At 41.7% G+C, this 17,420-nt stretch overlaps 1 long non-coding RNA gene across 20 annotated transcripts in view; it reads left to right on the top strand.

Annotated features, from left to right (window-relative positions):
- Positions 1 to 16,169, top strand: part of LOC102070473 (uncharacterized) — a 131,043-nt gene extending 114,874 nt beyond the window's left edge. For 17 of the 20 annotated variants that reach the window (XR_012582603.1, XR_012582590.1, XR_012582602.1 and 14 more), the window contains one exon: positions 3,601 to 13,943. This is a non-coding gene — a long non-coding RNA (uncharacterized LOC102070473). The other 3 variants (XR_012582607.1, XR_012582597.1, XR_012582608.1) reach the window with 3 other exon arrangements.
- The last annotated feature ends 1,251 nt before the right edge of the window (positions 16,170 to 17,420 follow it).

Here is a 17,420-nt window from a genome sequence, read left to right as displayed (position 1 = left end):
TTTAGTGTGCTTGTTTTGCTAAACTAACACACTAATGACTATTGTCTTCTCATGAAGAAAACCCCAAGTGTGAAGCAAAACTCCAAAGAAGCCACTGCAAATTCTGCTCTTGGCTAAGAGATTTCAAGGGACCCTAAGGCTGGGTGATAAATTCTGCACAACACAATCCCTTACAGTGCCTTATTCCCTGCTTGTCTGCCATCTAATCCAACCATCTCTGAACCCCTGACAAAGCACCAGCTCCTCTGCTGGGTGCACTGTGCTGTTCCTGGCCCTGTCCATACCTGTTTGGGCTGGGATGTTCCACAGCTGCCTTTGGAGAGCAGCCCTGAACAGATGAGGAGATGCCATGTTCTGAACACAGCAGCCATAGAATTATCCCATGGATTTTCCTTTAAATCACTGTAGGTACAGGTGTGCCCTTGGTTTTCCCCATAAGGACAACAATCCCTGGCATGGCACCATAGCAGGGACAGGCATTGGTCTGAGTTAAATGAGATTTTTGCCACATTTTTGTAGGACTCTTGATTTTTCTCCTAGAACAAACAAAACTAAACAAGGGACCCACTGCACCATAGCAGGGACAGGGATTGGTCTGAATTAAAGGGGATTTTTGCCAAATTTCTGTAGGACTCTTGATTGTTCTCCTAGAACAAACCAAACCAAACAAGGGTCCCACTCAGGGAGGGAAGACAAGGATATATATCTGAGAAAAAAACAGGGCAGCGCACTCATTTCCCTGTTCACCAGCTGCCAGGGAAGGACAGAATTGTCTGAGGACATGAGGGGCACTTGCAGTGTCTCAAAACCACAGAATTACATCAATGTATAAACTGGACAGGACCCCAAAGATGGAGTCTGACTGTTGACCACATTCCCAGCTGCCCCATCCAGGTGGCTTTGGAGCCTTTCCAGCAGATGGGAGCAAGCAGTGGCCTCCCACCACCCAGCCCAAGGATCTCCTTGCCTTATTACCCCAAGAATAAATGGGATGCTTGAGCAGAATTCCTAAAAGCTCTCCTGAGTGGGCCGTGATAGCTGGGTTTCTAAGTGCCAGCTCTAATTTAAGAACCCCCTAATAAACAACCATGGCAAAAATAGTTGGTTTTTTTAAAATAATTTTTAACTTCATTGCAGAGCTGATTAATTGCAGAATTTGGTCTGTAGACATTACTAAGGAAAGGGAGACAAGATCAATATATACAGTATGTACTACACAAATAAAATTGTTTGAAACGGGGTATTTTGCAAGCTACTGAAGGCTGATTAAAAACAGTTTGCCTAAATTTACTTTGGCTGCCTTGCAAAGAGATTTTAATTTCATAATCACAAATACTTCATCCAGTGTGCTTCTCCCCCCACCGAATTACAGCGGATGAACGCACAGAGGAACAGAATTAAAGTTTGGAAAAATTTAAATGCAGCATGTCTTACATTTCCAGTGTTTCTCTTGGCAGCCTAAATATTGTTTTAACTTTGTTTTAACTTGTGGTGTGATTATACATTGGCTCACATAGGGGAACTGCAGAACTCTGCCTGCTGAGCATCATTAAGCACTTTGGTGCTCGGTGGGAGTTTGTTCATTAGGAAGAGTGTGTTATGAATTTTACTCTGTGAGCATCTTTGTCTGTGAGAGGGAGGGAGAACGAGGTAATGAGAAGAAAATACAAGATCAATCATTTAAACATACAAAACAACTAAATATGAAAACTTCTGGTTAAAGGAATTACATTGGAATTATTGCCCAGAAGAAAATGAGCACCAACACGAGGGCTATGAAAGAAATCTCCTGAAACCTGTTGCTACTTCTGTTTGGAAATTTGCATTATTTCCTCAGATTTAATCTGCTTGGCAGAGATCCACCAGTCTGACATATTTTACCTTTAGGTTTATCATTTCCTTGTATACCTTATGGTAATTTTTTTTAAGTCTTGGGACATAGAAAGGTATAATTGTATAATATAATTTATTCTAATTATATAAGTATACCCATACTTATAAATAAACTCTACTTTCAAGAAAGGGCAGTTTTATTTGGTAAATATTTAAAATTACTTTTTTTTGTTACCTTTTATAAACTTCAAAATTTTCACAGTTGAGAATAACCTATAGAAGATTCTTACTTAAATCATTTTACACATGGATTCCTTGGTATAAAAGACTATGTGGTCAGAGAATGGAATGTTGAAGTTGGTGAAAAAGGATGTATTTTGTAGGATATGCAAAATGCATTTAATTTTTCATTTCAGCATTTTAAAAATGGCCTAATTTTATATTCACAAAGGCTTCAATCTAAGGTTTTGTAATTCTGCTGGCTTCTCTGGTGTGTAAGTATATTTACATCAACATGGATGTGGAGAAAAATCAAACCCACAATTTTGCAAATGTTTTCACAATGCTAATGCAGTGTTAGACCCACCTGGCATAAGTGACACCCATAGGATTTTCCAGCAAACTTATTTTAGCTTAATATGTTATTTATATGGTGATATTATACTACAATATGTTATAATAATAATAATAACTTTAATATGCTATTTATATAAGATGGCATTTTTACCTATGGCCATTAAAAACAAAGAAACAAGTACTGAAGAAGGAGAGAAATGTGAACAATGGATAATATCTGTTCCTTTAAATTATGTCTCCAAATATTTTTCCTCTATGAAAGTAGCAAGAGCTTAAGCAACTCCTGCTGTCTTGTTGTTCGACATCCACTACTGCCCATCTGCCTATTGATTGGTAGGAAACTCCAAATGGGAATTTCATCTCATTAATCATGTCACATCACAGGGATTAGGACAAAAAAAAATCCTTTATGCTTCACAGCAGCCATCTAATGCCCAGTAAGACAAGTGAACGAATATGATATGGATAGAATATCTTCCCACTAATTAAAGGTCATCTGCTAAAAACTGTGAGTCAGGCTGGCTCAAACGTGCTCTCATCTAAGCCTGCACATCCTTTCCAAAATGGAAGCAGCAGTAAATATGTATTTCTAATTCAAATGTTAGCAGAGCTGGAGAATAAACCCATCCATTACAGAGCCCTGCAGTGACAACACTGGCACAGTGGCTCTCCCTGAGCAGCTCCTGCAAACCCAGGCCCATTGATTGTCTCCTGCTCCCCTCTCAGCACCATCAATATCCATCCACTCCCCCCACCGCGCTCTGTAATCCTCTTACAACAACCCCAAAATCCTCCCTGTTCTGCTCATAACCCCGTCATCTACATTATAGGGGACTGCGATTTTCCTAAGCCTGTTTGGTACGGTAACGAGCAGAAAAAGCAATTAAAATTGCTGAGATGTGCCTGAGCAGGTGAGGTGAGGTTCCCTTACAGCGAGGGCACCATGGCAGATGAGAGGGACACACACAGCCTTGGAAGGAAGCCAACTTATTAATGGAATTTGACCATGCAAAACTTGTTGAAATCCCTCTAGAACATCAAACGCCACATTATAATATCTTTACTGAGGTCCTTGCCATTCCCAGGAAATTTTTAATTCCCACTTAAGAGTATGATTTTTTCTTTAGGATGATTTTCCAAAGCAAGATTTGTGGGATGTGTTTTGGTTTGTGTTTGGCTTTGTCTCCGCAGGGAAAGCGCCGGGCTGCTAACACAGGGAGCTGGGAAAACACGGACCGGATTCCTGCTGGAGTCCGGAATGGAGTCGGCAAAAGTGAAAATTTGGACTAGATTTCTCCAAGGTTCCGGAATGGAGTCGGAAAAATGGAAAACCCGGGCCGGATTCCAGCCGGAGTCTGGAGTGGAGTCAGCAAAAGGGAAAACCTAGACCGGATTCCAGTCAGAGTCCGGAATGGAGTTGGCAAAAATGAAAACCCAGACCGGATTCCAGCCAGAGGCCGGAATGGAGTCAGCAAAAGGTAAAACTGGGACCGGATTTCCCCCGGAGTCCAGAATGGAGTTGGCAAATGAAGAAACCTGGACCAGACTTCCCTGGAGCCCGGAATGGAGCTGGCAAACCAGAAAACCTGGACTGGATTCCAGCCAGAGTCTAGAATGGATTTGGTAAAACAGAAAACCCGGACTGGATTTTTTTTCCCCCAGAGTCCGGAATGGAGTCAGCAAAAATGAAAACCCAGACCAGACTCTTGCCAGAGTCAGGAATGGAGTCGAGGGAAAGAAAAACTCGGACCCGGACCAGATTCCGGCCAGAGTCTGAAATGGACTTGGCAAAAGGGAAAACCCAGACCGGATTTCTCCCAGAGTCTGGGATTGAGTCAGCAAAGGGAAAACCTGGATGGGATTTCTCCAGGAGTCCAGAATGGGGTCGGTAAAGGGGAAAACCTGGACTGGATTCCAACCAGAGTCCGGAATGGAGTTGGCAAAAGGAAAACTGCTTTTGAGATTGCAGTTGTTTGGCATCATTTTTAAGTTTTTTTTCTAACCTTCTAATGAATTATTCAAACTCTCAGAGCATTTTCCAGATGTGAGATATTGTTCTGCAATTCTTAACTCCATTAGTTTTTCAACAATCGTGACTTTAGCAAAAAGATCTGAATTTTTCCATTGACATCTATACTTGGACGAGATTCATGGTGAAGCCAAATGAAACGAGAAATAAAAATATCTGTATTTCTGATACTGCCAAATCTCTAAGGAGAAGTTAAGGAATGAAGACAAATATCAGATGAGTGGCTGTATTCCTTTGCTGAGTATATTTAAATATGTTTTACTTCCTTTTTTCTTTTTTATTCTCCCCAGACCTGCCTCCTGTCCCAGTCTATAAACCATTCTCTAACTGTGCTCTTATCTGACCTGGTTTCCATCCAGATGAGTATTTCCAAGCCCTCACCTGATACCAGACCTCTTTTATTTTAATCAGTCTCCACCCCATTCTCTTTCTCAAACTGCAGCTCAGTTTATCCCTTCAATTTCTGCTTCCCCTTCCCATTCACAGTTGATCTTTCTGTATTTAATCCTGGTTCCCTTCCCATTCAGGCCCACTTATTCCCAGATTCCAATTGAGGGTTTGCTGACCCTCCCTGTTACTCTGTTTTCACCCTTTTGCATTTGCAGCAGCTCAGGTGCCCTCTCCATGCAGAAACCCAATTTTTAGGAACAGGGTCACTGATCTCAAAGGAGACCTAGGCTTTTCCCCTAAAGCTGCATCCACTCTCCCCGGAGCATCTAAGAGCAGGATTACCCCTGGGATTGTTCATAAATGTCAGCTTTCCAAGGATTTCCTGAGTGTGAATGAGGATGTGCGGGAGAAAAGAATAATAATAAAATATCCTAGAATTTCTTTTTTAAGCTGTTTAGGGCAACCGGTGTAGAGCTTCATGTTACATGTCCCAGAACAAGCTTTGGTGTCAGTTCAGCGCTCGGAGAATTTTGCTGGAGCTGCTGAGCACCTTCAGGTGTTCAGACAGGACTGGGTAATGTGGCTGAGAACTGGAATGTGACCCCAGCCCAGGGACCCTCCTGTGACTCTCCCCTGCTGGTGCCTGCACCCCTCCTGCTCCCCACAGCCGAGGCTCCTGACACAGAAGGTCTTTGCCAAGTTCTGTGTAATGCAGGCACATATCCTTGCAGGCTTTGAATTCTGATCTTATAAAGCTGTCAATATTATTCACTTCTTGTGTAGTGACAGGCAATCACCTCAAACCTGACAAATATTGAGTAATCTACTCAACCTTTTGCCATTCAGAGGGAAGCTGACAAATCTTTCTTCGTGGCTATCTTGTTTGTAACAACTTTTTTGACCAAAGAACAGCACTTTTTCTTCAGACAGCAGAAATCTCCATCCCAAACTTCCTGACATTCAGCAAGCAAGTCATCTGTGTGCAGGAGCCCACACAGTGTAAAAGCAGCATAATTCCCATTTCTTCCTTCAAACAATTATTTTAAATTCATCTTACTGTGAGAGAACAGGTTTAAAATAGGCTCCATACTTGAATATTAGTTCCAGCTTTCAGCAAAGCAGATTTCAGTGAATTGTGAGGCATCTCTGTTACCTGATGCCAAACCCAACTGCTTTGATGTTAAGATAAAAACATCCTGAATCTATCCAGCAGGACAAGGAAAACACATTTTATGTGTTACTTACACTCTCATTTGTCCCTTGCCAAAAAGACAGTGCTTTAAAAGCTTTTAAACCGTTCACCTTTCTAACTTGAGCATTGCAATGTTTCCTTTCTATGCAGTTTGTGCCTGCAGGGATGCTCTGGTGGTCCATCAGAGCAGAGGCTGGACACTGGCATCACCTCTTATTTAAATTGTGGGAGAATCCAAAGAAGAGAGATGCTAATGAGGAGGGAATGATCTCTCCAGACACGTTGTTCATGGCACATATTGATTTCTAGCACGTCATGGCAAGCAAAAGTTTAACAACCATAATTTTATGAAAATGACAATTGAACAGCACATCTGGTGAGAATTCATTTATGCTTTTTACATTTTTAACAACCTGGCTATTTTTACTCTCCTCATTCTCTCAAAGGGAGTACAATGTAATGAAGCATGGAGCTGGAACTAGGCCACACCTCAGCTGGAAAATGTCAAATTCTATTACGCCATCCTCAAAAGCATAAATCATAGCTGCACATTTTTAAAGGTATAAATGAGGGAGGGAACACCATAAAACATTTATTTGCAATGTATTTATAGTACAGAGTGGTAGAGTATGGGATTGTATTTATGTAATGCAGAAATACACAAAACACTTTAAAGTTGAAATCTGCAATACTGTGTTTCTTCTCTCTGCTGAGAAATCCCTTTGCACACTGAACTTTCTTGCATTTCATTTTTCTGGTTGTCAGCTAACAAACTAGCCCGCTCAATGTTAGTTCCTCTGTCACTTAAAATCCTTATTTTATATAGGACAATAATTTTGTCTTAAGTTTAAATAAATACTTGACTAGTATAATAACCAGGAGTCCACACTTCATTTTTAATATTAAATTTTACCTGTCGTGCATTGTTTCCCATGTTTCATTGTTTAAAATTATGTATGGGGAAGAAGCTCTGTCTCTTTGGCAGCAGCAGTACCACAGTTCATAACTATTCAAATAAATAAATAGCATTTACTGAGCATTTAGGAGGAGGAAGGAAGGTTGTTAAACTGTCTTGCTTTCTCTCACTATTCCTGTTTTCTTCAATATTCCTTTTATCCCAAGAGGTTTTAACTGTGGAAGTCTGACCCTATTTACAATAATTTTGTCTTTCTGGATGTGTTCAATACCTCTCAATTCTGTAACACAGTTTTTAAAGGATTTTCCAGGATATTCTGTATAATATGGTTAGATGACATTTATGGGGACAGCTGATACGCTACATAATAATGTGATTATATATATATTCATGAGATATTTTTGCCTGCCATTCACCCTGGAGCAGGGGAGGGTCTCAGAAGAGTATTTAAAAAACTTGTACAACCTAAGAATACTAGTAGGGTGATAGACATTACAGATTATGCAATATTCAAAGTATAAAAAATTGGCTACATTCATTATTACATAAATAAAATGGACTCAAACTCAACTCACTGCTACCACTAAAACTATTGTACAAATCACATTACTTATTAACTAGTAAAAATTAAAATAGACTCAAACTCATTCACTGCTACCACTAAAACTATTATACAGATCACATTACTTATTATCTAGTAAACATGTTCTTAATTTCATCTCCAACTTCTCTACCCCTACAGCCTTTGAGAGACAACTTGCCAGTTGAAAACCATTTTGAGAGCCACTTGCAAAACAGAATTCTGCCTTCTGAGGCCCATTTTGCTCTGTGCAGATTCTCCTACCTTAAACAGGTGATTTTTTCACAGCATCCTCAGGTGCATGAACAACAGCCTCCAGGGTGGCATCTTGTTACAGCCAAGAGAGACAAAAAAATTTAAACAAAACCCCACAACCAAATGTACTAAAGGCTCCTCTCTCCTCTTTATTACTGCATGTTCTCCTCTTTTATGCCCTTGATCCTGAGTGCCCCGTGCCCTCTGGGGGTGCTCAGCACTCAGCACTCCGTGTCTCACTGCAATGCTGCTCACCTGCCCTGCACAGGTGCAGCCCACCAGGGATGAGGCTCAGCCCCAGCCCCGTTCCCAATCACCCCATTTCTGTGCCTGCATCGTTTCTTCTTGTGCCCTTTATCCAGAGGGGTTTGGGCAGCTGAACTTTGAGGGTTTGTTTCTGACTGAGCCCGGGATCAGTGCACGGGGATCTTTCCCAGTGAATATTTCTGTTCTCCAGGTGTGTCTGTGATACAACAGGAATGTAAATGTGGGACAGCCTGGTGCAGCCTGTGGGCATTTATTCCATTTATTCCCCTGTTCCTGCCTCACTACAGCCAATTTTCTGTGGTTCAGGAGACATGAACTGTCAGAGAAGCAGAGATGACCATCTACTGCCTTGACCAACACCGCTGCCATGGTGAATCAGACTTTGACTCTCTGAATCAGACATTTAAATGCAGATTAGAAAGGGGAGGACAGGTTGAGGGTACTCCTGAGCCCGTTTTGCTGAGGACTTGCATTCCAGCATCTCCCACCTGCTGGTGCTCCCCGTGCTGAGCACAGGGTCCCCGTGTCGCAGCGCTGGAGCCCATCCAAGCAGTGACAGGGGTTTCTCCTGTCACACTGATTCATTCACCTGGAATTCCTAATCCTGCAGCTGAAGGTGAAGGCAGTGCAGGCTGTTTGCTCAGAGCTGTCTCAGGTCACCCTTGGATGGGATGGGGCAGGAGGGAAAAGTGAATTTTCTCTTACACATCAACCTGTATAAATACATAAACTACCTGATCTTTCCATTTTCTTCACTGAGTAGACCATGTAGTTTTTTATTACTTTTAGGAGAAAGCTCTTGATCCTAACAATGCTGATGCCATTTAACTTCATTTTGTATCATTTGTTACCAGCTTATATCTCCACTCTGCTCTTGATCAGTAGATATTTCAGTGTTGAACATTTGAAATCTTATCTACCATTCTGTTCTGTCTGATTTAATCTCCTTGGCTTTAAATTGTCTGTCTGAAATCACTGCAGAATGGATCAAGAGGGGAACACAGCTCATTTAGAAGGAGGTTAAGAAGCTATTCTTGAGTTATTCTTAAGAGTTCTTAACCTATTCTTAAAATTTTAAGGAGCTTTTCTTAGACTGAAGTGTTGCAAGGAGTGAGCTGAAGCTTTAAGGTGAACAGATAGTTTAAGAATGTTATGGTTTGTCTTGTGCTGCCTCAGCAGGGATTTCTTTCCCTTCCTGGCCACTTCACTCCGGAGAGCAGGGGATGGATCAGAGCAGCTTTAAAATAACGATGAGGAATTTGAAGGAAAAAAAGCCAAAATGGAAGTCGGGGCATGAGCAAGCAGGAAGGGGAGGCTGATCCCTGGCAGCAGGGACTGGGCACAGGGCAGGCAGCGCCCAGAGCAGTCAGTAAGGGGTTAATGCTCAGCCCTGCATAGACACATTCTCGCTGATTTCCAGCCTTCTCTCTAACACTTAGCTTAGAACTCAGCAGAAACCGGGTTTTTCAGTGTTGGAGCAGACATTTGGCAACTTGTGAAGTGTCAGATGAGCACGGGTGGGTTTGAGAACTGGGGTGAACGTTTGTGTCAGGGAAGGGAAAAATCTTCACAGCAGAAAGCCCCCTCCAACCTGAGAGTGGAGATACCTGAAATAAAGGCATTTTAGTTTGTTCCAATTACATTAAAAGCCAAATCCTGCACTGCTGACACATTACAACTGTTGAAATCTGGTTTAAGGGACTGGCTGCACACTGGAGACTTAGTCAGTATAAACTGAAGGTGCTGAAGGTTTACACTGGGGCCTAAATATAATTTACCATGAGAGATTACGGCTGAAAAGTGCTATGTGAAGTGGCAGCAAGGCAGAGAGAGCAGGATTCAGGAAAGCAGGATTCCTGCTGGGGTGTCCTGTGGAAGCCAAGGCACTGAGGGCTCTCCTGCCTTGGTTCCTGGGGTGCAATCCCAAAGAAATGCCCGGACCAAGTGTTCAGCCTTCCTGATTTTCTCTAACCCCCCAGGGACACAGCCCCTTCTCCATGGATTCTCATCTACATGATAAAACACCACATAAATCTAAAACACAATTCACTGGACTATTGTTAGGGAATTTTAGATTTATCATCCCTCCTACTAATTCCATTTAATCTATTAATTTACCTTCTATTAATTCATCACAGCTTTCTGGGCTGGCTGGGCTTTTTTTCCCTGCTCATCTGCGAGGTGTTGGATGCTGACAGTGACGGAAACCTCACAGGAAGCATTGACAAGGTCTGAAAAATAATTCTGGAGCCCTTGTGTTGCTAAGGAAGTTTCATCAGTAGAACCAACCGTTTGAGATTGTTTTCTCAGCAGTGCATGAGATAAATGAGAACTATTTCCAGATTCAGTAATTTTGAAATCTGAAGGAACGATCTTATCAGTTTGCTGGCCACCCTGAACAGAATGCATCAAAAAAGATTGATAGGGAGCAGTGATACCTGTTTTCTTTCAAAGCAAAAAAGCCCTGCAAAAATATTTTATGGAGCTGTTTTTTACCGACTTCATTTTGCATTAAATATAAAATCTATATATTTTGTATAACTAGCTTTTCATTCTCCACTGCTGGGATAAGCAAATTGGTAAATGAAAATGAAAATCAGGTGAAATTCATTACATTAGAAAATAAGGCTCTCTATGAGGTCTGAGCTGCTGGAATATTTAATGTGGTACCTTCCAGAATTTTCCCAGTGGGTAAAGGAATCTCTCAGGAAAACTTTGTTTACACAGCTTAACCTAAGATGCATCTGTATTGAGAAAAGAAGGAAATTTTCTTTCCCATCAGCTACAAAATTTGACTGGTTTGAAATCCACCATCCTCAGGTGTATGACAGAAAATGTTAAGGCTAATGAAGATAAATAATGTGACTGCAAAAGCCAATGTCCACATAGAAACAAAGAGCAACTTTTGTTTGTTGAGTCTCATCCCTGTGTACAACAAGCTCTGGCTATTTTAATAAATATGAAATATTCCACTTGCACAGGAGCAGGGCCCAGGAGTGGCAGGAGATCTGTTCCTGTGGCTGCAGCATTCTGGAGCCATCTGAGGGGAATACATGACACAAATCTGTGCAGCTCAATTTAATGTGCCTGGTCAAACGAGCACAAACACTCCCAGGCAGTGCATCTGCAGCACAGAGATATTTCTGTCACAGTATCCCTGCTCAGGATGGATTTGGAAGGTAATTGGAGGGGATGAAACCTTCTAAAGGGATCATTAGAATGTGTAGAATACTTTTGAAACAAAGAAAGAAAAATCTGCTTTTTTCTGAAGTTAGTTTAACTGAGCTACTTCCAAACAAAAGCATATTCTGGTAATGATAGCTTTTGAGTGATGAAAATTGTATTTCAGTTAAGAATCTATTATTTTTATTAGAATTATAATTAATTACTCCTAATTTTTACTTCAAATCTTGTCTGTACAATACTACGAGTGATAATCCTATTTTAACAGCAATTAATCTGGTGTTAATTTACCTCTGAGCAGTTTTCAAAGTGCATTTGACTGAGTTACAAATAAAACCTCTCCAGGTTCAAAGTGGTTTGATTTTACCACGTGCATCTGATTTGGGAGATTTCTGGTGATTCCTTTTGCCAATAAAAATAGATAATTTCTATTTTTGGGCTCTAGGTTTCTAGCTCTCAGACAGTGCCACGAATCACTGAATAAATTCCCCAAGTCTGAGCCTCCAGGCCCTGCAGCCCTGCCCAGCTGGGGTCACTCAGCAGAACCTCCCTGCCCTTGTTCAAGAGCTCTTTTGCTTTTAGCCAATTCCCTTTTCTGATGCTTTGATTTTCCTTTGCCTTTTCTCACCTCTCTGGAGCAGTTTCAGACCATCAGTCCATGAAGGCCTGAGTTATTTTGGGGGACAGCTCATTTGTAACTGACTTTTTTTTTGTTTTTCTCCTGGGGCGATATGATGTAGGTTGGAAGTGTTGGTTTGCTTTTATACAGAGGAGTTAATCTGATCAAAGTGCTCCAAATGTGCTCCATGCAAACAAATTCCTATAAATCTCAAAGCTGGATTTAATCTGTGTTCTCCTTCAGCTTTTTTTCCTGTAGTGAAGGTGTATTTTTCTCATGTGCATTTCTGCCATGTCTACCTAATTCTGTTCTTACACGTGTGTGTTTTATTCCACATAAATGAACTTGGCATTAAAGTTCTCACAGATATACTGGTCCACAGCTGCCTAAATAGAAATGTTCTGATGATTAAGATGACAGTGGATGGCTGTTTCCTGTCTTTGATTGCAAAAGAAATGTCCAACCCTGGGCCAGCACGTCCTGGTGGCTCCTTCCCACGCAGGAGGTGTGTGTGTGGGGATGTGCACGTGTGTGTGTGTGTGGATTTTGTGGATTTTGTGTATTTTGGAATCAGGCACGTTCCTCAGGCCCTCAGAGCACATCCTGTTATGAGGAAGCAGCAATTCAATTGTGCCTTGGTGCAACAATACACAACTTTGGAAAAGTTTCAATGACAGTCACCGATGGATTATCAGGCAGTGCTTCCCTGAATGCATCACAGCCCAGCCAGGGGATTTGGAGCTTTTGATAAAAGTGGAGAACCCTGCCCATTTTGTTACCGTCTCAGAAGAATTTTACTTTTCACAGGACCCCAGGATGGTTTGGGTTGGAAGGAGTTGAAATCTCATCCCATCCCTCCCTGCCATGGCAGGGACGCTTCCCCTGTCCCAGGCTGCTCCAAATCCCAATGTCCAGCCTGGCCCTGGGCACTGCCAGGGATCCAGGGGCAGCCACAGCTGTGCCAGGGCCTCACCAATAATAACTTTATATTAACTAAATATTAACTCTACATGAGGTTTAACTGCTCTGCCCCAAGGCTGTGGCGCCCCTTCCTTTTCTGAGCGTGCAGATTTTGTTCTTAGGGTGCATCTTGGGGCACAGACACATTTCTAACCACCCTCTTTGATTTCTCTTCCCAATCCTCTATCCAATCTTTTCATCAGCTTTTTTTGGGGAAGGGTTGGGGTGTCACCAGGTTCCCTTTTTTTGTCAGATATTGTTATATAAAGAAAAATTAATGTAAGGTAAAAAGAAGATGCCTTTAAAAAGATACCAATAAATCATTCAAAGTCTGTCAGTTTTCTGCACAGGCTGCTAGGAGAATAGATTTAATGGATCTACATACAGCAGAGATTTTCTATATTGCTGAAGTTTTCCTATCTGGCAGGGCTTTGCATCATTTGGAAGCAGCCCCAGCCGTGGGAAGCCTCCACTGATTTCTCCCAAGGAGTGCTCTGCTTGTGGGGGAGTCCATCTAGAACTCCTCTATAAGTGTTCCTGGATGTATATTTTGAGGCACAAAGCCTAAGAATACAGCACAGAATGTGACAATGCAGGATATAGAGAGAAGCTGTTGATTACCATTTTTAGGCCCCTCGTTTCAGGAGGATGCCAAAAGCAAACTGCAGCACTCAGATCCAACTGCATCACTCCTCAAGGCAGTGTAAAATAGTGAGACAATTTCAGAAACTAGATTAAGAATCATAGTTTTTCTTGCTGCATAAAATTGATGAAATTGTATAGAAATCTGTATTGTGGATCACAAGTTAATGTAAAAACTCCAAGCTATTTTTTTTCACTTTGTCTGTTTAAGTTACTGGGCAAGTTGTTACATGAATAAATTTATTTTCTTCCTCTGAAACTGTATAATATTAAATGCTGTGTTGTTGGCATAAAATATAAGTTGATCAGACAGACAAAGATTATTATTCTGACAACTGTATACACAAGGGTATCATTGTACATTGAATTTCAGTGTGTAATATGGTATAAATCTTCATGAGAGACTCAACTTTTATTGGCTGCACAGAAGGTGCTTTTCCTTATTAAATATGGGAGATGGTCTCAGGGGGATTTTTTTAAAAATATCTTTATCCATTTTTTCCCCAGCCAGTCTCTGTGCCCTGGGAAGATCCTGGATTGAGCAGGATGAGGATTCTCCCTGGAATGCCTGGATGGAGACACAGCTGTGCTTGGAATGTTTTACCTCAGCAGAACCCCAACAAGCCTCACCTTTCCCTTCCATAAACTCTGGACACCAAAATTCACCCAAATTCAGAGAACATTACCAGTGAAACCCCGAAATCACCCTGGATCTGCACTCCTGCCATTCCTGGCTGCCACTGACTGTTGCCCTCCTCTCTTTGCACCTGCTGAGGATTTTGGGACTCTCTCCACTTCTGCACAAAACGAAGGGCAAAGAATGAGAGACCCTTCTGTGGAATTCACACTGCATCCATCATTTTCCTGGCCAGAGCAGGGACATCAGCTTTTACTGGCCATGAGTAACTGGGAGATTTCATCCAGAGGGTTCCCCCACCCTCCAGAATCAGCAAGGCTGAGGATGCTGTGGGATTTGATGGTTCCTGTCCATGCCCAGGGTTACCAGTGATCTGATGGCATTGCAGAGCTGGGAGGGCGCTGGGCACAGGGCTGAGGCTGCATTTGGAGCTGGTGAAATGCCAGTTCTCCACAGATTCATTTATTGTACTCAACAATATCACTGTAATCTCCATTTGATCCCTTTCCCCATCTGTAGGGGAGGATCAGGAGGATCTTTCCTGTCCCTGTGTCCCCAAACTCTCCCTATTTGGGGATCCACACACGGCCCTGTCCCACAGAATGGGTGAGGTCTGGGGGATGAAGGCAGGGCTCAGATCTGGGCTGTGCACCCTTTCCTTAAACCAGACAAAATCAGGGCTCAAACTTCCAAAACTTCCCTTCTTTGCATGGAAATTTGTTAATTGTGACATTTCAGACCCTATCAGAGTCCATATGAAAACTTGGCATCACTAATTTTTTTACAATTTCTAGCATCAAAGTCTCCCCAGCTGTCCAAAATTATTTCATCCTGGTACTTTCTGCTATGACTTTATAGTTTGATGCACTCACACTATACCAGCACTTTTTACACCAGTACCAACTATAAAGTTTATATGCATCACCTTTATAGCATAAGTAAGGACTATGAAATGTTGACTTTCTGCTACTGATTTGTGCATTATTATGTTGAGAGAAAGCAACAGCTGTAAGGACAAAATAACACTTATTTCACCACCCACAGGAACATGAAATTGCATATATTGTTTTTGAAATTAGCTATCACATGTAAAGTTCAATTGTATATAGCTAAATAATAAAAGTAAGTGCATTTTTAGGTGCTCTTCAAATGAGGTCACAGTGCTGATGAAGTTGTCAGTATTTCTCTGATTTTATGAGATTCCAGGGGCAGTGATGAGATGTGTGGCACACAGGTACAAGTGGCCAATTTAAAAACGCCCTAAATATAACTTGATGGGCTAATCACATTTACAGTCCACAAAATGTGCATGAATGCATAATGATGTGAGAAAAACACATCCAGTGAGGAAATAATAAACTCTCCAAGTGAATATGTATTATTCACTGCTAATTTTAATTAAGACTCAGTCTTAATTCCCGTGTACAAAATAGAAAATTTGTATTTTGGAAAAGAGTTTCCACATCATCATTTTGAATTTTTTTCTTCAGTTAGGAGTGAGTAAATGTATTTTTGAAGCAGAGTTGTTTAGGATTCTCTGGGTCTCCATCCTGTGCCTGGGTGTTTGCAAACCCCACAGGAGGGCTCAGGGCTCACATTTCCTACAAACTCTGCCCCCCCAGGGCAAGGACAGCACAAACCATGAGAAAAAAAGGGGAACAAATCTTCCTCAAACACTGATCCAACTGGAACACTTCAAAATCCTGATCCAGGAGGAGAAATGATCACTGGGGCTGCTCTCCTCCAGGGCTCCTGGAGCTCCTCAGTTATCAGCTGGGCAGCTCAGCATTTATCTTCTGAAATCACTGCTAAAGGCGTGCAGGCAGAATAAAGAACAACACCACACTGATAAATATGCATCATTTCCCTCGCCTTCCACAAGAACTGCACAAAATGGAAAGGCATCACTGGACTCTTAATAAATATAATAGATCAGAATTTATTTCAGGGTGGGTTTATCTTTTTTTCCCAGATTGAATCTTTGTAACATCAGATTTCAACCTGCTGTGAGTGACTTTTGGGTCTGATTTGCAAATATTTCAGATGGAGAATGTCATATGGAAACAAAATAAATGCTTCCTTGGCCATGGGTTTTTGGTTATGAGAATTTATCTGATTGGGGGAAAACAGAAGAGGAACTGGGCTGTGCCTGCTGAAGGAATGAGTTTGTTACCTTGAGAACTTGGGATCTCCTCTGGCCCTGGTGGATGGGGAGTGCCCAGAGGTCTCCTGTGCCTCCCATCCCTCTCCTGTCCCACCACAATGGTTTTGGGTTGGTGTCGCAGACATCTTTTCATGAAAAACCCTGTCCTTAGGATTTTCCCTCCTGAGAAGCTGGGAGGCCTCAGGAACAAAATGCAAACAATGGTTATCTGCTGCTGTGGAATGCAACAGGTGCATCTGGGATTGGTCTCATGTGGTTGTTTCTAATTAATGGCCAATCACAGTCAGCTGGCTCAGAGACTCCATCCAAGCCACAAACCTTTGTTATTCTTTCCTTTCTATTCTATTCTTAGCCAGCCTTCTGATGAAACCTTTTCTTCTATTATTTTAGTATAGCTTTAATGTAATATATATCATAAAATAATAAATGAAGCCTTCTGAAACATGGAGTCAGATCCTCATCTCTTCCCTGATCCAAGAACCCCTGCGAACACTGTCAGAGTTTGGTTCATTCTCAGGGCAGATCTCCAGCCTGAGTGTGGCACTGAGGAAGGAAAGGATGGCAGAGTCCCTGAGTGCAGCAATCCCATCCCCAAGCTGCATTTCACATGGCAAAGGAATTCACAATAAATTGTTACTTCCAGTTTCTAAATTCGTGATCCCACTTTTCTCTCAGGGGCAGAAGATCTGAGATGCAAATTATTGTTTTTGTCTCTGAGGGAGAATCTTTATGGCACACTGAGCTCTGCCAGAGGCATGGTGAGAGCTGGCAGGACTTTTCTGCCTGCCTCCCACCATACCCATCGTGGTGATGTGCCTTCATTTTACCCTTTTAATTATAAAGAACATTAAAACCAGAACTGAGAATGCCTTAAAATCTTTTCAGCTCACAGTGTGACAAACTACTGTCAAGAGAAATTACTAAACATTTTTGCTAATTAGAAGATGGTTTGCCAAATATCTTAACTATTTTTTAAAATTTTATTTTCCAAAAGCAAGTAAGAAATGGCCATAAGAACTACTGGCTACTGTTCAGGAAGACTTAATGGACTGACCTGTGGCGGTTGCACTGAAATAAAACATAAAAACAGGGACAGCAGAAGGCAAGAATGGCCAGGCTGTGTTGAACAAAAAGGTGTCAAGCCCAGACCCTCCACAAGAATATTCCAAGGCCCATT

Source organism: Zonotrichia albicollis, chromosome 14 (assembly GCF_047830755.1).
Source record: "Zonotrichia albicollis isolate bZonAlb1 chromosome 14, bZonAlb1.hap1, whole genome shotgun sequence".
NCBI classification, from domain to species: Eukaryota; Metazoa; Chordata; class Aves; order Passeriformes; family Passerellidae; genus Zonotrichia; species Zonotrichia albicollis.
Note: the sequence above shows the minus strand (reverse complement) of the source record. Positions and strands in the feature narration are given on the sequence as shown.